Source organism: Corvus moneduloides, chromosome Z (genome assembly GCF_009650955.1).
Source record: "Corvus moneduloides isolate bCorMon1 chromosome Z, bCorMon1.pri, whole genome shotgun sequence".
In the NCBI taxonomy this organism is placed as follows: domain Eukaryota; kingdom Metazoa; phylum Chordata; class Aves; order Passeriformes; family Corvidae; genus Corvus; species Corvus moneduloides.
In genome coordinates, this window is record NC_045511.1 from 10,059,093 (window position 1) to 10,081,180 (window position 22,088).

The 22,088-nt window shown below is 37.3% G+C and overlaps 1 long non-coding RNA gene across 1 annotated transcript in view; it reads right to left on the reverse strand.

Annotated features, from left to right (window-relative positions):
- Window positions 1-9,309: 9,309 nt before the first annotated feature.
- LOC116438497 overlaps window positions 9,310-22,088 on the reverse strand; it is a 30,798-nt gene continuing 18,019 nt past the window's right edge. The window contains exon 5 of the long non-coding RNA XR_004237780.1: window positions 9,310-16,992. This is a non-coding gene — a long non-coding RNA (uncharacterized LOC116438497). The remainder of the gene's footprint in view (window positions 16,993-22,088) is intronic.

Below are 22,088 nucleotides of genomic sequence, written 5' to 3' on the forward strand. Positions count from 1 at the left end.
ACATAAAAAAGTCCAAAATGGCTGCAGTGACATTTGTCCTGTGGATCAGTTTCAGTTTCATCAAAACAATAGAAAAATTATGGAGAAAGCATGTTTGTTCTGCCTCATTCCATTTTCCCCTCTACCCTTACAGTTATTTTATTTTTCCCATACCTATGTTCTCTCCAGCTAATTGAATATCTAACCCATTTGCCCTATATTCCTTTCAAAAATTAATTAAATCTGGCAATAAAGTAAGATCCATATAAAAAATGCTTATAAAATGCACTAGAATGACTGGTCCTGTTTTATAAGGCTATTCGTAGCACAGACACAGTCAGAGCAAAGCTCTATAAATATCACCTGCTTTGGGAATTGTGGAAGTAGAGCCTCAGCATTTAGAATTCTGTATTCTTGAAATTATGTGTTACTCAGTGATTCTTTAACACGGGGATGTGTCTCTACTTCACAGAACCCTGCAGATTCTGTAACTCCTGGCACATGGTCCAGCACCTCAATGCTCTGTGCTTTTCCAAAACAAGGGACATGTTCTCAGATGTCAGACACCAGCCCACTTTAGAGCAGATAAGAAAATAGATGGCACCTTATATACACAGTATGTCAATACAGACACCACTGAAAAATGTTCCTCAAAAACCTCACACAGAGTATGAAGTCATTTAAAGTCAGGCATCGAGGAACACTCAGTGTAGGGGTATGTCTGTAGGAGGCAATTCCCATGCCTCTGTCAAGCCTAAATCTGTAAAATGTTAGATGCATCCATTATTGTCAAGTTACTACCTAATCTAGGTACCTATATGAGCAGGAATAATTCATTTTAAAAGGGCTTGTGTTGGCTATTACTTTTACATAATCATCTAAAATGCTGTTCAGTACACTAATCTGGAAGACAGGAGGCTTGGGACTACCTGGCAGTAGCTTGAGTGCATTCAAACCCAGATCCTGGAAAAATGTTTTAACCACTGAGCTACAAAGGCATCATGAGCACTGCCCTGTATCTGGCTGCTTAAGTGGGCTAGCACCAAAAACCACACACAAATGAAAGGTTCCTTTGATGAACAGAAAAGAGAGCTAGAGACAGTGTGATCAGTTCTAAACTCCAATCTTTCCTTAGTCCTGGAGTTTGTTTTTGTTTTAAAGCTGGGTTTGGCTGTGTAGAGTGAAATACATCAACTATCCAGCATCAGCTCTCCCCCTCCAAAGCACTGTCAGAGAAAACGGTCTTCTCCCCCTGCAATTCCTGTAGCTTCAGTAGCCATTACTTATCTAAACTACTTCCTGGCTGCCTGACTGTTGCACTCTTCTGGTAATTTAACTATTTAAAGCCTCCAGGCTGAGGTGCATCCCCACACTTTCTGAACAAATGCTGTAAATAAATCGGGACACCTGCCCTTCTCCTTGTATTTTTGAACAAGTGACTGTTGCTGTTGTGCTGCTTTCTCAATTCCATGAAGCCAATCTTTGTTCTACTGAAGGAGGAGGTGATGTACAAAATGCCATGCATGGACACTTCCTCCCTTTTTTGTTATGCTCAATTTTATTTAAAAATGTCAGAGAAAACAGGGCTACAAAATCCTACCAGGACCTAACCCCAACGATTTGCAAGCAATGCTAGATACTGCGCATTGTAATTTCTAATGCATGTTATTCCTGGTTTCTAAGGTTAACTGCTATAGTAGAGCCTCCACAAATGCAATAGGACTCAACAGTGTATTTAACAATTTTTATTTCATTGGCTTTGCATAAAATCTTACAGGCCATTTGTAGTTTCCAAAAAATGGCTTGGAGATTAATAGATCCACAGTCTACTACCATACCTCCTGGGCCACCCAGTTCTCCTTCATAGTCACCTTTCAATATATTCTCCAGAAGAGAGAGAGGCATTTTACATCTGGGAGATGTGTCTGATCTCTTTATCCAAGGAAGCTTTAAAGTAGCCCTCCTGACTAATCTCTCTCAAGCACCACAGACTGCTGATTTGTGAGGTGACTACCTTTCATATATATCGCATCCAGGCCAGATGTCTCAGCTATTGTAAACTTCATCATGACTTAATGGGATAGTAAAAAATTCTGTGCATTTAAAAAAATCCAGAGGTCATTAGCATCAAACATAAAGGAGAGAGTAAAATAAATTAAAATTCATATCACAAGCTTTGATACGGTATGATACATGTGAAAAACAAACTCCTTTACAAGGCAGAGGAAAATATCTTCAGATAACCTGCTGAGTTTTAGCTTGAAAATAAGAGATCTTATATAGAATTATGAACATATAAGCAATATTAAAGCACTGGGATGATTACTTTAAATTTTTCAGGGAGAGAGTTTTCTATTGAATTGATAGTTTCCATATGTAATAACGTGGAAGTAAAGCATAATTATGTGATACTCGTAGCATATAAGAGGATGATTACATTTGTGCTTATTCTTTTTTTTTTTAATGTTTCTTAAATTAGATGAGTAATAAAAGCTTATTTTATATGAGAATGAAACCTACAATGACATTTCTCTAGGGGAAAACTCTTTCTTTGTTGCAGTATGAAAAGTTAGATGAAACAATATTTATTGACTATTTCAGTCAATCTGTTGCCAATTACTCTGGACTTATTCTGTGTTTGAACCAAAATCTTTCTGTAACTCTAAAAACAGCTAAAGATATTATTCCCTAGCCTCTAAATACAACCCTGATGCCAGAAAGTAAGCATCTAAAGTGTTCTACAGTAAACTTTACAGTTAATTAGCTCAGAGGCCACAGAAGACTTCCATTTAATCCATCCCCTAAGCTGACTCTTCCTCATGTTCTAGCCAGTCTTTTTCTCTACATCCTGTTAATGGAGGAGACCTTTCTGAGTTGTTTTCATAGTGCTCCTTAGTTGTGCTGGAGATAGAGATCTGCATTTGGCTCATAGGATCAACACTGTTTCTCTGTCCCACAGACATTCTTTAAGGCTTTTTTTTCTTTTTCCTTCTTTTTTTTTCTTATTGGAAAAAGAGTCACACTTCTTGCATAAGCAGACTTCCATAAACAACATTTACATAGAAACTTTGGGTTGCATGTCTATCAGGATATAAAAATGAAGTTTTTGTAAATGAGATTTGGCTTCAATCAGCAGCTAGACCAGTAGATTGCCAGTAAAGAAGGGTGAAGTTTCTTTAGAGCTGTATAACGTGAGTGAATCTTTCCCTTGTTCTTGTGTGTGTCTTTTTTTCCCCTCAACCACTTTTCTTATCCCTTCCAACTATCTAGCAACCCCTATGATGCTGATGTTCTTTAGTACAGCTTTCTGAAATATGTGGTAAAATGGTATCCTAACCAATAGGTACTAATTCACCTCACTACATCAACTATGTTAACTATTTGAAAGCATGTAGAACAGAATCAAAAAATCAGAACTTGGGGGTTAGCTGATGTTTGTACTGCCCTTTCTCCCTCCTGACCCTTTTGCAGATTTTGGTGGGTTAGCTTTGGGACAGTGACTTAAATTTTCTTTTAGTGGCCATGTTATTTGCAGCAACTTGTATTTCTCCCCCACCCTCCTCCTGATCTCACCACTAATGTCTTTGATTATATTCAGGAAAAACCAAAGGGAACAAACCCTGACATTACTGATATAAAGACAGTCTGAGCCCACTTTTCTGTTTGTACTGGGAGTTCAACAAAAGTGGGCCCAATAAAATGTATATGTGTGAACTTTTTAATATGTGTTGGGAATTCAGGACTTCATAGAAATATTTTTGCATAGAAATTCACTGTCCTATCCCAGAGCCAAAGGGAGACTCTGTGATTGCTCAATTCTGTCTCATATGTTAGGTACTCTTGTGCTTTGGATGTGCTTTAAATAGTTCTCTGCCCCTCAAAATAGGGTTTGCTGCTTATGTTTGATTAGAGGAAACATTTCTAAGCATGATTTTCAAATGCACAAATGATATTTAAACCTTACAGAAAATTAACTTTCTTCATTCCTTCTTTAGTAAGATTGCATTTAAATGAAGTATGTTCCATGACAAATTGATGCATGTTTCAACATGTGTTCATGACCTGCACAAGTCCCTGTCCAACAGTCAACTGAAAAGAAATGGGCAGCTATTCCGTTCTTTTCCATTTGCTTCTGCTAGGAAAAGAAGATATATTGTTCTTGTTTACAGATGGAGGGGTGTAAATTTCTACATCAGAGAGTACAATATGTATTATCAAAAATTTAATGTTTGGAAAGAAGAAACTGGAATATCTCCCCTTGTTTTATAAGATTTTCTATCTTTTTATTGCTTTCATTTCACTTTAATTTCAAGTCAGTACCTTGGCATCATCAACATTGTTTGTTATATAAGCAGTTTCTTTCATTATCTGCATTTTTACGTTTAGAACAAATCCGAGCTTTGTCAAAGTGATGAGATAGTCAGCAAATTAAATTGGTCCTATTCCCCAGAATGTGACAGATCTTCTTGGGATAAAATGAGAGGATGCATGAAAAATATCACACAATAATAAGGTGGTAAATACACAGTAGAAGAGTTTTCAAGTTTAAGTTATCATTTCTAAGTGATCTTGTGCTTCAAGGACATCATCTGCCCTGAATTTGATGTTCCATAACTAGGATTTCTATGGCAATTACTCATCTATTACACAATGCTGACAATCATGTTGACATTTACAGGCAACATGTAGGGAGTGAGGTTTTTTAGGGTAAACTGTTTTTACAAAACATAGCCTTTACTATAAATTATTTTGAAAAAAACAGAAAAAAATTTAATTAGTAGGAAATATGGAGATGCCTGTACATTAGAAATGCAACAGATTTGGAAATATTATTTGATATTATTATTTGTGATGTGAGATTATTTGCTAGATGAGAAAGAGGAAGTGACCAAGAAGCAACCTGTCAGTGGCATGCATCTGTCATTTCTGTTATTAATGAAGGCCCTGGCTGAAACTGACAGCTGCATTATTAAAATGGAATCTTTCCTCCGTAGACCACCCGTGTGTGTATCAGTAGGGCTGTAGGCTAATAGTGCTGATATTTAGCTATATAATTTTCAGATACAGGAAAACCTAGACAAATCTTTCTAAGCTTTATGACTTTTAATCTGATCGACATTGCAATGCAAACAAAAACAGCAGTGATAGTGCTGTCTGAAAAGGGCCAGTGGAAAGAGTTACTAACTTAATTTTAATCAGCTAGCTTTAAGGAAAAAAAATTTTCATGTAAGTCATGGTTGCTTGAGGGTATGGGGGGGAGAGGAAGACTGAAATGATAAAAAGGCCACTGTCCATTCTGCTATTGGTAATTTTCTCAATAGATTTTTGTATTAATGACGTTCATTTAAAATAATCCATATGCCAATATTTGTCTAATTATGTCAGCCTACTGACAAGGGAAAAAACCATTTCCCTTCGCTGTTAAAGTCAAACCAGATTCAATCAGATGTTTTGTTTTTGTTACATGGACTGGTTTGTCTTCTCAAATGGTTGTAACATATCAATCCATCTGATAAAAGGCAGTTTAAGGAAGGCAAAGCTTGGCATTTTGATCTAGTTTGTCAAGGCATTTTTTCCTTTGCTTTTGAAATATTCCAGTATCCTCTGACAAAAGCAATATTTTGTATTTCACCCTAGAATTCATATTAATGGATCCTTAAAATATAATTACCCAGGACAATGCCAGTTGGGAAGAACATATCTCACCTGTCTTACTCTGTTGCTGATGCTGTGAATGTTTTGCATCTGAAGCAGCTTTACATTTTGCAGACAGAGAGAGAGCATTTTAGTGGTCAAAACAGTTGAAAGGAGGATTTAAGCTGAATTCACTTGACTTTTTTAAAGCTGCTTCTCTCTCTGCTGCAGGACTTCTTTGCATTTTTGTGACTCTTTTGAAAGCATATAAAATTAAAAAGAAAAGTCGCTAATTTTGACAAACCTACTTCAGCAAAGAAACATCCCGACCTTTTACTCAACTCTTGCTGAAGGGCCTGCAAAATAGTTTCCCATTAGCTGCATCTAATTGAAGTTTCCATGTTGGCATTTAACACTAGGTACATTTGTTTGTCAAATTTGCTATGGAAAGTCTGATTATTGGGAAAATTACTAGGATCTGCTCCTTGCTCTGGGACTGAACTGGTTTGACCCCTTTTGGTTGGTCACTTTGTCAATTTCCAAAAGCAGATTGTGTTTCTGGATTCCATCTTTCATAGAAGCTGTGTAGTGAGTCGTCAATGACACTTACGCTTTTCTGACTCCTGTATGTACAAGACTTAAAATATACTTTCTTTATGTAGTGTCTCTGTCAAATAAGGACGTAATTACTCAAACTTTCCTTTTAATATATATCCAGATTAAATACCATAATGAAAAATTCATTTAAAGGCTCATGAAAGTAATTAATATGATCTAATGCCAATGTTTGGTGGTCGTGTTTGGTTTGCCTGGTAGAAAACATACAAAAGTACCAGTCATGACCTCAAATGATTTATAATCTATGGCACTGACAGTCAGACAGAGAGGTAGTGTAACAGAGCCTGAGCTAATGAGCTGTGCTGCAGCTGGAGAGAGGAGTCAGCAGCAGAAATTAGGAGGTAATTACCCAGTGGCATAGATGAAGAAAAGGCAACATCAGTGGGACTTGGCTAAAAGCAGTTGGAAACATTCATATGGAATGTCTTACTAATTCTCTTGTTAAGTCTACGTGGAAACTGGGTCGAGATTCTGTGTTACCCTCTAGATTTCCATCTGGCAGTCACTTTTTCCAGTAGGAATATTAGCTTGCTAACCTAAAGACCTCACATTCATGAAATAAGAAGTCGCCCTTAAGTAGAGAATTTTCTTATGTAATGGATCTACTCTGTAAAAATGTTTTTACATTTCAGGTTTAAGTTCAGATTCTGTGTATTTAAATACAAAAGGGTGAAGAACAGAGAAGAAAAACGGCATGTAATAATGCAACTTCATACTTGTGGGACAAAAGTAGGGGACACAGCAAAAGTTAAAATATTAGATTTCACTATGACTGAGTCATCTCTTGGATAATACAAAGTACACTAGGGGTATTACACAGACCAGTAATATAACTAATTTTTGAAAAATCACTTTGCAGATCATTAAATATGTAAATCACCTATAAAGCAACATTTGGGATGTAGTATAACTAAGCAGACTTTACAGTGTTTTCTAAAGATTATTTGGAAAGAAATGTCAGCATTACTTGAGAACATGGTTTTGAACAGCATGCTTTAGGATGAAGGGCCTTACATAAGGGGACAACAAGAAATGAGCACACTATCATTTCTAATGTAAAGCAAAATCTTTCTATCCCAGAGGAAACCAGCTAATCAACAGCACTGTAACCTTGGGACTACACAAGCCTGAGGACTCCACAAATGCTCAGTCGTCATTTGGGTGGATATGGAAAGAAAATCTGTTCTTGACTCAAGTCACCCATGATTTCTTTTGGAATTTGGTATCACTACTGGGAGGAGGCAGTGCATGTTCTTGTAGAATCTGGAGCATCTGCCAACATGATAGGCCCCGTTCCGTGCCAGGTGTTACTTTTTCAGATGGTAACTCTGGAAAAGACTTTGAAAGCTGTTTTTCGTTCTTATGTATTGGCTTTTTCACTATATTGTTAGAAATACTTTGTTATTATTCAGAGTCTGCAAAATAGTAACTTTCAAAATTATAGATGAGAAATCTTAATAAGTGGTTGGTTTTCATTAAAGACAGGAGGTCTGTGTTTTAGCGTACATCTGAACAGGTTACAAACACAAACATCCTTCAGAACACTCAATATTTGCAGAAACATCACTTCCAGTGACTACCATTGATGCCTTTTCTTGGTCTTAAAATCAAGAGACATACACGGTTAGAAGGGGAAAAGGGATTTTACCTTGGTATTTATTTTAAGGATCCTTAGGTGCACACATCTGGGTCATATGCATCGAAATGCACCCCGCCGAATGCCCACCCCAAAAGATCTGGTATAACATTATAGGTTTTACTAATTAGAATATCTATCAAAGATTCCCCAATGAGAGGCTCAAGTGAGCCCCCCTCCACGAGGAGCCTTCCCCTGGATGGTTCTATCTTAGTTTACAGAATGTGATCTGGAGAGGACCTTGGGGTCTGGGGCACACTGATCCCTGGCTACGAAGCTTCTAAAATGTTTAGTCTCTTAGCTGAACAAACAAGTCCAAGAATGTAGGGGAAAAAGCACTAAGAATATAGAAGTTGTAAAAAGGTATAACAGGGGTATAAAAGAAAAGGCAAAAATCTTCATGGCATCACCACTAGACAATGGATCACAATTCATCTAAGAAAAATTACCTTTGTTGTCAGTTTCTATGTGGCAGATTGTTCTTATTAGTCATTATATGGCCCTAAAGCTGCCTTAAAGATAGTACACTAGACAGTCAATTTAGAAAATACAGTTTCAAAATTGAAATTTTACTTTCATCAGTAGTGTTTATATAAAGAAGAAGAAATCCTTCACTTAGAAATATTAATTAAAAGTTAAAGGACATTTTAGTAGCACTATATTGTTCATCTACAAAATGAATAATTATTTCTAATAGCAAAAGTGTCTTTGACCATCTTTCAGGGACTCTCCAGTCACATGTAATGATACATCATGGACTCTGTTACCATTCCAAGTCATTGTAATGGAAAGAACGAGACAAAGACTATGATCCCAGTGGGAGGTCTGCTATTCTTGGCCTTTGTTTTCCTTCTGCTCTTTCATTTCCAGCTATGGATTCTTCTCAGAAGAGTGGAGTAAGAAGATCAACAGCTTTATTGGGTACACAGACATAATACATTCTGATTCTGATCTTGGATATCTTTGTCCTTTTTAAAAAGGTTGACCTAAATAAATGAGTAGCAAATAATTCAACTCCTCAAAGAGACAAAAATGTGAATGTTCTCTGTTTAACAAAATCACATAGAAACCAAAATATCAAATCAAGCAGTTATGCTTTCTTGCGATGCATATAAAACTTAGATTTTCCTTTATTGGAAGTATCCGAAATTCTTCCTCCTAAGTAGAGGAAAGATAAGAAAGATGATAATAATGGAGATTTCACTTACGAAAATCCATGGACAGCAAATCAAGGACTCTAGAACATTTTTCTACTCATCTACTTAGCTGTGAACTCTCAAAATCTTGGCTAGAAGATCACTGAGGAAGGAAATGCATGTTTTAAGGAAAATACAAGATTAGAAGAAAAGGACTTAAATACACTTACTCAGTACATTTACTTTGTACAATTTGCACGCATACTATAAACAAATAATACATTTGGATGCATACAGCTACTCATCTTTGGCATGTATGTATGGGAGTGAGATGCAGCCAACACACAACTGTGCAAATAAGGAACACAATGTTGCCTAGAAATGATGCTTTTCTCTGAAAAGATGAGTAATATTCCAAGATGAAAACAATTAGTATTGGACTCATATCATATTTTTTCCAATACTTTCAAAAGAACTGGAAAACCAAGAGACATACTACAATAAACTTATAAAAACAAAAACATGAAAGGAAAATTAGGGAAGCTATTGCGAGCTGAGTATCTAAATTTGTGCTTCTGAGTCTACAGTAAAGCTGCTGTATATTAGACTTTTCCAAAGGGCTGAGATGGCAGCATCTTCTATTGAAACTGACATTTTTGAAAGTGTGATGACCTACTTAATTGCTTTCACCTGGATTTCAGCTCATAATGCTAAATTTCCATGTTCATTAGTCTATGGGAAAGAAGCAAATGCTCTGCAAGTAGTAGAACATTATGAAGAAAGGAAATACAAAGAGGAAAGATAAATATAGTAGTAAAAAAAAACAACCCAGTGTTAAATAAATCAGAGATGTCAGCTTTTACCTCAGTTCTTTTGGTTATCAAGAAAAGCAATGCTGTTATTTCTTATATGCTTGTTTTTTCCAGAATACCATGAGGTAGGATCAAACCTAAATGTAAAACATATTCAAATGTTCATTTGACTGTGGAAACATCAATGAACCTGACCATTTAGCCTTCTCTACTCTGTTTACTTGAGCTACACATAGATTGAGTCTTCTGAACAGCCCATGACCAGTAAACATCTGGGAATCTTTTCTGTTTTAACAAGTGATCGTCATCTTGGATGCTAAGAGTATACTGTTCAAAGCCCGCCAAAGTGTCCCTACTTTCCTTGTTTCCTGAGTTTAAATACACAGTGATAGAATGTAGAATAGGCTCAATTGAAGTTTAACGGAAGTTAGTTTATTGTACTAGGGCACTCCTGATTAAAATGTAGTTCTCCTTTACTTCTTTGGGGGAATCCTCTATAAAAATAAATAATTTCTATATGCATTTTTATTCCAAGAATGTATCATAGAACTTTTTGTGTACGAACATAACATACATTTAGGAAAATGTTAAAATATATGTAATATATATATTTTGCCTGAGGTGCAACTTTTTGTTGTTACACAATACGTTATGTATTGCCTGATTCACAATCCTTTGTGGTTATCTTGTGATTGTTATACCATAGCTCTAAATATTCACAATAAACAAGAGGAAGCACCAATCTTCAGTGGAATGCATCAGAGGGAGCAAGGCAGAGATCAGATATTGGCATTCCAGAAAAAGTGACTAGATTAATTTCCTTGCAGAAGACTTTCTGGCAGTAAGGGTCAGGTGTCCCCCATGCTGTGTAGAAGAGTGCTTCCGCCCATCTCTGATCCTGCTCCAACTGCTCAAATCTGTGCTGCTTAATACAATCTCCTGTGCCATAGTGACATAAGTTAGTTTGTTTGGGTCTGTTGGTTGGCTTTTTTGTTTTGTTCTGGTTTTTTGGTGGGGTTCTTTTCCATTGATGGTACAGTTTAAGTTCTTTAGCAGTCTTATTTTCCTGTGGTCTAGTTATGGAAAGTCTGGGACCACTACTTTTCCCACAACAGATTCATCCATAGATCACCCAAACAGAAGGAAAAAGGAGATCCTAAAGGTGGGTTTGTCATAAATCAGGGAGAAATATAGGACTCAGACCTAAAAAAAAAAAAAAAAAGAAAAAGAGAAAAACAAACAAACAACCAAAAAAAACCCAGTCACAGCTAAATAAAGAACCATTTATTTTTGAAGGGCAAGAGAAAAGAAGGGCTGGGAATTGTTCTATTCATAATTTTAGGGAAGCATGCAGTTTCACACAGCCAGGTTCTTGAAGACCACCTGTCTGCCTAGGTAAGTGGCTTCAAAGAGCTGCTTTTCCACACCAAGCAGAAACTATTATTAGCACAGGTACTTCAGTCTGCACAAAAAAAAAATGTTCAGACAAAAATACAGTAAGCTCTGAAAACAAACATATTATGACTGCATGCATATGCTTTCCTGCTTGCACAAAATTACTCCAAAAGGAAAGTAAAAATAGCAATATCAATAGCAGAACAGTACATTAAACAGGGAGAGGAATATTTATCATGGCTGATCCTTGGTAGTGTAGTTACTTAGATGAGCTACCAGATGAATGACTGCTGGTCTTGGCCAATGCTCTGGCAAAGAAAAGACTTGGTAAAATTTAAACTCTTATTTGTCTGAAGGTATTTGTACCCAAAACGGGTCAATTCAGTCCAGGGTTTGGGACTACTCCTATATTCCTTTTTGATGAAAAACTTACACAATGTAAGTGTCTGTGCTTTCTGGAGTGTCACTGTCCAAATTCTGTCACATACTGGCAGATGATGATTTAGCCTAAATTATTCAAACTCTCATCACCTTTCAGTTCAACATGAAGCATTAAGTGCCTAGGAAACACTAAGTGGTATAAAACATTTCAGATTGTCCTTCTAGTAATACTGGCTACTGTATATGACTCAAACCTGCATCCCATTCTCTACAGTAAAGATAACAACTCATCAAGTTTGAAAGAGTTCAATAACCCCAAACCAGTATATTAACATTATCACCTAAAGTTCTAGCCTTCCTTTAATAAATTCCTGCTCCTGAGGCAATGGCACTTGCTAGAGAAAGGCTAAAGACTGTTTGTGAAGCAACAGGCATTTTCAGGAGATGATCCAATGGCTTATAATGCTTTACCTACAAATGAAGGACTAGTTTAATACCTTCTGCTCTAAAGTAATTTCTTCAGCATTTATTTTTTGCCTATACTATAAACATGCAGCAACATTATTACTGAAACGAGCTCTAGACACAGCATTTCTTGTGCATATGCCACTGAGGAGAAGATGTGAGAATGAACATATGGCAGATGTTACTTATGTTGCTTAATGCATTATTGGAAGGTGTTCAAATGTTGGGGTGATAAGATATCGTATGGAATACAGTAGAATAGAACACATGCAGCAACAAAGCCTAGGAAAGTGCAATTGTTCTGCAAAAAATTCTGGGTTTTCTTTCCCTTTCTTCACAGCAGCATTTTCCCCGATTTAATTGACTCACTCTCCCTATATACCATAGAAGAAATGGGCAAGTTATTGTGAAGTCTTTTTCCTCTTTTTCTGACCTTATCTAAACACAAACCTTTGAATGTCTTGCCTTTTATTTCTTTTTTTTTCCCTGGGCTTGTGTGGAAATTTGTTCCCTTAATGTGGTGTTTAATGGAGCTATTTTACTGCTTCCTCTAATATGTTTATGGTTTGTTCTGATATGTAGATAGATTAATAGAACTGAGGGCCCGAGCTGGCCTCCAGGTCACCTATCTAATCTGACTTCCTGCATATCATGAGCTTCGAAGGTTATGTCTACATATTACAAAGCAGCATGATGAAGAGATGCCTGAGCTAACTCCAGAATCATAAATATTTTTGTCACATCATTATGGCATTCCTCCTGGGATGATTAGCTCAGTTGGAACACTGTATAACATAGCTATACCACTGCTGGATACAAGCTAGTATTTCTGCATGAGACCCCAAGGACACCCCAATGCAACATATTTCAGTATGAGGCTGCTTTACTTATGTTGGCATCCCCTCAATTTCACCTAGTTTCTGATGCTTGAGACAAAATAAAGATAATGCTGAATATATATGTGCTTTTTAAAATTAATCTTTGAACATAATTCATAATTTCTGTGGTTTGTAATATAATAGAAGATATGAGTGAAAAACTAAGAGACGAAAGCCTATCTGAAATATTCAGCTAGAAAAGTCCTGACATATATGAAGACAAGGTGATAAGCAGAATGTGAAATTATTTGTGTTGGTTTTGAAACTTGCATAGCAGTATGCAGAGGTCTCCAAAAGGACCACAGCCATGCAAAATTTTAAGCTGTACAAAAGAAGTAGCTGACTTTCTACTCCTTCCAGATCTTGCTCTTCTTGCATGTTGAAAATAAAATAGAGAATTGTTCCATGAGCAAAAGTTAGCCTTGAGGCTGTTTGGGATGTCTCCATGGGAAACATCCCAAACTAAGGATCCCAGGAGATCCCTAATTTAATCATTACATTGTATATTCACAAATAATGAATCTCAGTGATTCTATTCCTGAACAACTTGAAGAAATCCTGGCAGAAATGTGGCCTCTCTCATTACACTTCCTATAGATTTTTATTCATATGCCTAGTGTATGTTCAGGCATGTTCATTTTGAGGCTAAGGGCTTTCGAATATATCAAGTTAACAGCAAGAAAACAAGATAATACCCAGGCTTCACAGGCTTACTCTGTATTAAAGAGCCAGCTCCAGCTGAACAAGAATCATCACAAACAAGATAGTCACTGTTGTGATGGCAAACAAAGAAAGTAAATTGTACGAATTGTACTAAACGAGATGTAATTTTAAAGATTTGCTTAGTTGTTTTTCTGAATGAGCTTCCTCTTAGTTCTTCTCTCTACCTTGCGTGATTTAGTGCAGTGGTTCTTTCTGGCTTCTTCACAACCTTAGGGAGAATATGTAGTGGGCTAAAATTACATGGTTCATGTTTCAAAAGAAACACTTCTTTTTCCATATGTAGCCTAACAGGACGAATGTTTATGTCTATTATGCAGATGCAGAAATGTGCTATAATTTTGATTTTGACCTATGCTTCCCCTATCATCCTTGGTTCACAATCATCTATAACTTTCACACTGAACAGCAGTGATATGAATGTAAGAAGTCACTCCACTTTTCATCAGATTCCACTTAAGGCACTATCTGTCTTCCCATTGGTAGCCATACCATACAGGGTAATAAAAGGGATTTATGAAACACCAAACAGTTACAAATTCATGTGTAAGAATCCACAAATGAATCACAAATATGACTTGAAATTAACTGGAGTTTGAGATTGGTTTTAAATGCAGCAGTTTCTCCTTGGCTCTTTATTCATAACAAATATATGTGATCATTAAATGGAAAATATTTTTTTTAGAAAATAAACAACATATTTGTGAATGGGAAATAATAACAAAATATGTAAGTCTGGAACTGATGAGTTTGTTCTTAAGTTGCTTCTATTGCTTCTAACATGCTATTTGCCTTCTGGTTCTCAGTAGTTTTGTCCCTTTTCTGCCAGCTGAAATTTTATGCCACATGCCTGTTCTCCCCCTAATCAGCCATTACAGAATCATAGAATCTTTAGGGTTGCAAAAGACCTCTAAGATAATCAAATCCAATGATTAACCTAACACTGTCAAGTCCATTACTAAATCAGTACCCTAAGTGACACATCTGCATCTACTTCTAGGGACAGGTGCAGCCCCACCTCGAGTCCTGGGTCCAGCTTGGGGTGTGACACCAACACAGAATATAGTGGGACAATCACCTCCCTCCAAGTACAAGGGCTTGACCCAGGTAGTGGATATTGATGTGTTTCCAGTCCTCCTACAGCAGCTCTTTGTTGTTGTTTTCTTCTCCAGGGGACAGTGGTTGGTCACATTTTTCTTCCCTTTGTAAGAATCCTTGGCCTCTTATTTTCACACTGTTTCTCCCTCTTGGCCAAGGCCCCTGCTTTGGTTTCCAGTGCTGCCAGGACTGCCCCTGCTGCCAGCTCTGCCTGCTGAGTGCACAAGTGTCCAGCTGGCCTGGTGAGGGGCTGGGGGCAGCACAGCAGGGGCAGTGCGGGGCAGCTGCCTTGCTCTCTACCCTTGCTGCTGTGGATGTTGCTGCCATTGTCACATTCGTGCTTTGGGCCAGGTTCCACTGTTCTGTGGACAGCAGGTTGTGTCCAGGGAACAAAAGCAGAGCCAAGGTCATGGTCTTTCCCCCAATATAATGGGTTCTGATGTGTAGGGCTGGGCCATGGACTGTGGCTGTGCACAGTTGGAGGTCCCAGTGTTCTGCCCATGCCTCACATGTGAGGGACACAAGGAGCATCTCTTCTGTAGAACTCCAGCTTTTGTCTCTTATGTGTTCCCCTCAGAACAGGTCGTGGGAGCTGTAGTCTTGCCAGTCTTCCTTCTCCTTGGACAAGGCCCCCTCTTCGGTCTCTGGTGCTGCCAGGCCTGCTGCCCCTGTTGTCCCTGCCCACTGCCCACTGAGGGTATGGACGTCCAGCTGGCTTGGAGAGCGGCTGGGGGGTAGCAGGGGCAGTGCAGGGCAGCTGCCTCGCTCTCTGTCCATGCTGCTGTTGCCTGCTCACAGAAGGCAGGAAAAGCTGCTCTCTTTGTTGTCTCTTGTGCCTTGGCAGTGAGAAGCTCGAGGTGCTCCTCTTCCTGCAGCGCGGCTGCCTGTGGTCCATTTGCAGGCAGGAGGAGGAGGAGGAGGAAGAAGAAGGTGGTAGCAGCATGGCATAGAGGTAGCTTCCATGGCACACCGTCGTCCCTCCCCCTTGTCCTGGCAAGCCCAGCCATGTCCTGGAAAAAAATCTGAATATGAATCAGTCTGCTTGCCCTCTTCTCAAAATTAAATTTCCTTGACTGGAAATTTAGTTGGACTTGACCATCAAAAGAGACAAAACACAAGATAAAAAACTAAATTGTGTGTATAGTCAAAGTGTTCTGGTTTGTATATGATCTTGAGGCCTAAATTTGAGCACAGATTAGATACACATACATACACAAAGCGAATATGGTTTCTGTTGTAAAGATAGAGTGCCATTTTATATTTTTTTAGATTTGGTCCTAAGTCTTTACTTCCAGCATATAAGGGAGGGGTTTTTGTTTGGTTAGTTGGTTGGTTGAGGGTTTTTACTGCAATTTGGATTTGGGTTTTTTTCACTTTAGCTGTATATAATTGAGCTTATAGTTAACAGCTAATGTTCTTAATTTGGAACCTCTACACCCTAATAATTTTCTATAGACATTGAGTTCATCAATAGAAAATCTCACATTCTGCAGGACACTATGAACTATGCAGTTAAAATGTAGAGAAGGTCCATTTCAAACAGTGAGAGGAAAGTCACAGCAGCAGATATTCATTGCCTCATTCCATCTACCATTTGAAGGAAGAAAGTGTCTGTTTCTTGTCAGCTTGCTGTAGGAAGCAAAACAGGATGTGAGAGCTGCTGGAGTATGGAGAAAAAGGCACACCAAATATCATTCTTGTCAAGTCTATTGTTTGATCCATACTTCTTTTCCATCTTTGCCTATTCATATCATTTAGGCTTTATCTACATGAACGTGACATCCAGCTCTTGAACTCACACTCAGTTTTCCAAAACTTCTAATTTACATCCTGAACATATCGCTAATTATCCTCTAAGCCTATTCACATAGTAAATAGTTAAAATGCTTTCAATAACTTCAGTTCATGTGTTTAGTCAGTGTTGTCTCCATAAAGCAACACGAAAAAAAATCTTCCATAAATGAATTATTCCATAGCTTTCAGCAGTGTTATTTATGCAGACTTTTTGTCTAGATTTTCATTCAACGACTCTGATGCTCCTAGTTCTTGTACCATGCATTACAGGATTTTTAAAATGTAGTCTCAGGGACTCAAGTGCCTCAGCAGGGACCTTTCTGTGCTTTCTTTGTTGCCTAGTGGTCACAGGCTAGTGTTATGTTGCTTGCCATAAGAGATGTTATGGTATTTGGAGAGGTTTTTAAAGTAGATATAAACTTAGCATCCTGTAGGTTCTTCTTTGGCTAGAAAGATGGGGGGAAAATAATCATTAAGAATTGTAAAGTTAATAAAAATCCAGACCAAAAGGTGTCAGCATTTTCTTAGAGAGTGAAGTTGGGAGTTTGGGTTCCTTTAACAGTTTGTGAGGAAGGCAAGGCAAAAATGCTTGTGGCATAAGTTTGTTTACATAAAATTGGCTAGCATTAGTAGATTTCATGCAACTATTTAATGAGACTTTCTTGCTTAGAACTTGAACCCAGATTGATTTTTATACCTTCCAGTGTACAGGAATGATGCAGGGCTGAAGAGATAGACAGTACATAGCCAGTGCTATCTACTGTAAGTACCTATTTCACAGAAGCAGGGCTATGCCATTGAAGAAATGATGTACCATATTAAAACAATCAAAAAATTATCCTATAAGCCAAGTTCCATTTTTTCTTTACAATATACTGAAAGGAAAAGTACACTTCTTTTTTGTCTTTTTTTTAAAGTGTGATCTGTCTCCTAATACTCATTCAGAAATTGGGACTTGCAACACAAGATGGAAATTGTTACTTTCACTCCTGTGAATGAGTTCACCTACCACTGGATCTTGTGCACATGAATGAACAAAGCCCAAAAGCTTCCTTTTCTTCACTTTCCAGCAATGAGTCTAGCATTACTGCCTCTTACCTTGCTTCCTTGACTCCTTTAGATCACTGCGCAGTCAACAAAACTGTCACCACAGAGTACGTTTTGGTGAATATAATCTCACCCCAACAGTATACACAGGTCACAATGGAGGCAGGGAGTAACAGGAAAAAGAATCTCCTCAGATCCAGGTCTCTAAACATTGACCTCTGAGACACAGTCAGGAGACAGCCCCGTGTGGTTCAGCTTATTTAGGTAATCATTCACTATTATAGCAAACACTTGTGCAGCTGAATCAAAGTTACATTTGCTTTCTCAAGAAGGTACTCAGGTTTAGTTTATGGGCTTATCCAAATATTGTTAATAGGAAATGTTCTTCACTTAAAAATCCTTTCCATGACCAGAAGGGTGCATTGTCTGCACAGGATGAATTACTGCCAAACTTGAGACTGTGAAGACACATACCATGTACCATGGGTGGAGCCTGACTAAGTACTTCAGTGTTGAAATAATGGCATAAGAAAGGCATCTTTTGACTGCCTATTGTAACAGTGCATACCCTCATGTGGAAAGCATTTTTACACCCTATTCATCAAACAGAAAAGCCTCCACTGACATTGTAAACAGAAAGATTTTAAGAACCTCACACAAGAAATCTGACTGTAAAAGTTTATGATACTACCGAAACTCCTGTTGATGTCATGTTGGCAACCATGGAAGTCATGTTGACTTCCTCAGTATCTGGTGCTTCTACACTTGATCAGGTCAGTGGTGTCTGAATACCAATACAGGAAGAAAGGGAAAGGCACTTCTATCTTGCACTAGAGATGAAAGTTAAGAAGCTTTAGGGCAATGGATCTTAGAAAAAACACTGCAGAATTGAAAAAAATCAACAAAACCAACCAACTGACTGCAGGCAATTCCCAGCAGTTAACTCTGATCTCTGGAAATAAAGGAAATATGAACATTTCATGTAGAAAGCTTGGAACTGCAAAGATAGGACACGAGGAGTTTTAGGACACAGAGTCTGAAGACCAATTCCTTGTGAATGTAGAAAAAACTCATTATTACCTGTTTCTATATTGTCAGAGGCATGCATAAAATTTATGTGCTGTAACTATACCAACTAAAAGATTTTGTAGAAATCAAAGAAGCAATACATAGGATTGCTTCAAAGACAAACTGAACTGTGGTCCAATGCAATTTTCAGTCCAGCTATTATTTTTATTTAATTCATATGTTAGACCTAACTGATATCCACTTCAAGATTGCTGTCAATTTTCCATCAAAAATTATTTCTCAGTATTTTAGCACAGCTGTTCAAACTATAATTTCTTCTCATAGAACAAATATAAAAAGGAAATTAATCTAGAAATACTGAAACTTTACCATATGCTATGGTTATTTTGACATAACTTCTTTTGCCACTGCAGAGATCTGTTTTTCAAAGATTCATGAACACACCATGAATATCTAGAGTTCAGAAAACAGCCAACTATTATTGTGAGAAATTACATGGTTTGTTGATTGCCCCAATAACATTCAGCTGAACTATTGGTTAAAATGGTTTCCAGAAGTACAGTTTCTACTTGAGTCTTTTTTGCAGGCAAAAAATATAGTCCTACAAAAATAAAATCTTTTTTCATCACTCAGGCTAAAGAAGATACTTTATCTTGTGGTCATACAACTTGCTTTTATAACACTTGTCCAGCTGTTTATAAGATAGCTTCTTTCCTGCAAGCTGGCATAAATCTGTGCTCTGTCTACTCAGTAGCAAGAATTATATACAGAGCCATATCTGAGGTATTAAACCATGGAAAAAAACCCTATATGTATATGAGGAGGCCTATCAGTGGTAGTTAGCAGTACTTTTATTATTTTAATTTTTATTAAATCTGCTGTAATGAGATTGCTGTAGAGTGGAAGCTAAATTAATGTTTTGCTGATTTGGCACAAAATACTAGTATCTGGACAATATTAGGAAAACTACTAGGAAGGCCAGCTGAGGAAAGCGTTCATCATTCAGGCCTGAGTGTGTTTGGGGCATAAACGTGTCTGTATTTCATAGAGTTCATGGCATAACATGTGGTCTGGCTCTGCCAAGGCTTACTTCCTGTTCCTGAATCATAGCTGCAGGATAGTTAAGTGTGGAATATTGGCATGATGGGTCATCAGCTGGTTGCAGAAGACAGGTTGGTGTAGCTTGATTCCTCACACATTAGCACCATCCTACACAGGATGTCATTCTGGCCCCCTCTTCTTCCTTGTATGCACCTAAACCAAGTGCATTCAAAAGGCAACTTTTATAAATTAGAAACATTGTATATCTCCATTAAAGTTAAGACTTGAAACAGGAGATAATGTTAATCCAGTATGAAACAAAGTAGTTAATGCATTACTGCTTATGCCTCTATTTCTTCCAAAAGAAAGACACTTCTGTTCCATCAGAAGTGCTGCAAACATGTATGAAATTACTTTTGTCATCTCTATGCAGCACATAATTTTTATGGATGCTGTGTTAGCTCCTTAGTATGTGAAAGAGTAAAAGATATTCAGATTTTAAACATTTGAATGTAACTTAGGTTGAATTAAGCAGCAGATCAGATATCCCACAAAACCAATCTAGAATTTCTAATTATTTTCCAATTACATTTATCATTATCTTATGGAATGTGGAATGGAATTAAGTGGAGTAGGTCAACAGTCAAACTACTAGTTCTTGAGAAAAACCAAATCTTTCTCATCTAACCCAAGCATTAAGGAGGGTGATTGAATGCACTTTAAAAAATATTTCAATACCCTACTATTTACGTTTATTTCATCACTTCATTTGTGCAACTGAGTTTCTTAGAACCTTGTTTTCAACTTTTGTCTTCATGTAAAGTTCTATATGTTTCCAGAGTAAGGTATATGTCTGGTATGAACAGATGTAGCTGTAGCTTCCTGCAAACAAGATTGTAGAGTGCACCTTGTTATAGAAAGCCAGCTTTTGCAGATTTTTCAGTGAAGCACAAAACACTTCAGAGACAATACCTAAGGTATTACTTTAAGACTTGCATTATTCATTATTAAATTTATACACAATGTCTTTGTTCATATCATTTCTGTATGTTGTACTAGCCAAAAAGAAAATAACCCAGTGTCAAGGAATTTAGATCCTCATTAAACTTTCTGTGTTGCTGAAGATATAATGTTGTTGCATTGCTGCAAAAAAAAAAGCCACGTGGATCATTTTTTCTTTTAGTTTAATCCAAACTGATCTGGAGCAAAACAAAAGAAAACCAAACCAGACCAAAACAGAAATATAAACAAACAAACAACTCCCACTGCAACAAGATATTAAGCCAAGCCATTCACAGAGTTTAGATTTAAATATATTTGAGAGTAGAGAGGAAATGCTGAGGCAACAAGCACAAGTTTTTGTAGAACATAATCTCTAAGAAATTTTGATTTATTTGGGTTAGAGCATAAGGTACGTAATTGCTCATTGTTTAGATTACAGGGAGGAGGTAACTTCTTAGTGTATTGCGAGCTTTGAGTATAGGAAACAATTAAGACTAGGCAAGCGTTGAAACCTAGTCAAACAAAGACAAGGGTGCAGAGAATACAGCTCCTCTGATGGTTCCCTGCTACCTTTAACTTTGCCATAAGTGATGTAGTGCCAGAAGTATTTTTAATAAAAATTTAAATGCAATTCTCATTCATATAGCTTAAGCAAAAGTGACCAACAAATATTTACCAAACAGATCTTATATAACTTCTAACATATATTTCATGTGTGTGTGTAGACATAACACCTACACCCACACTTATACAGATTTAAGGGAAATTACTAATTTCCATGTCTAATACAATCCTGGTACCTTTTCACAGAAGTATTTTAAATCAGATATGGATTTAGCCCTCTAAATTTACTAGACTTGAGATGTTAGTCTATTCTAAGTTGGAGAGGCTTTGCTTGCAGAGCAAGCATAGACCTAAATAAGGACTGAACCTGCAAAATGGGAACAGAAGAGAACACTGTTGACAGCCTTGCTAACCCAGGCCTCTAGGCAAGTTTATTCGGGAAAATGAACACTGTTAACTGAGTGATACCTGTTGGATACTAATAAAATACATTGTTAACTTGCTATGAGTCAGCCTGAGGAAAAGACAACTGCCGGAAGAATTTTAATATATAAAATGTTCACTTCTTTTCTCATTTTCCCACATAATTTCCCAAGCTGGCATAAAGAATCAAGACACGTTCCAGTGACTCCTGTGCAACACTAATTATAGTTTAGTTAATAATTCAGAAGTCATGGAAATTTGAGAATAGCTTGTATAAGTAGTATGTGCACTGAGCATCACAAAGATCTTTTCGAGACAAGTATTCTTAGGAAATATAGGGCAAATCAATTGAAATTATTAATTTAATGTGCAGGTGCATTAAGATTTTTTTTCCCTTTAGACTGCCACATTGAAGGCCACGGTGGTTTTATTTGAG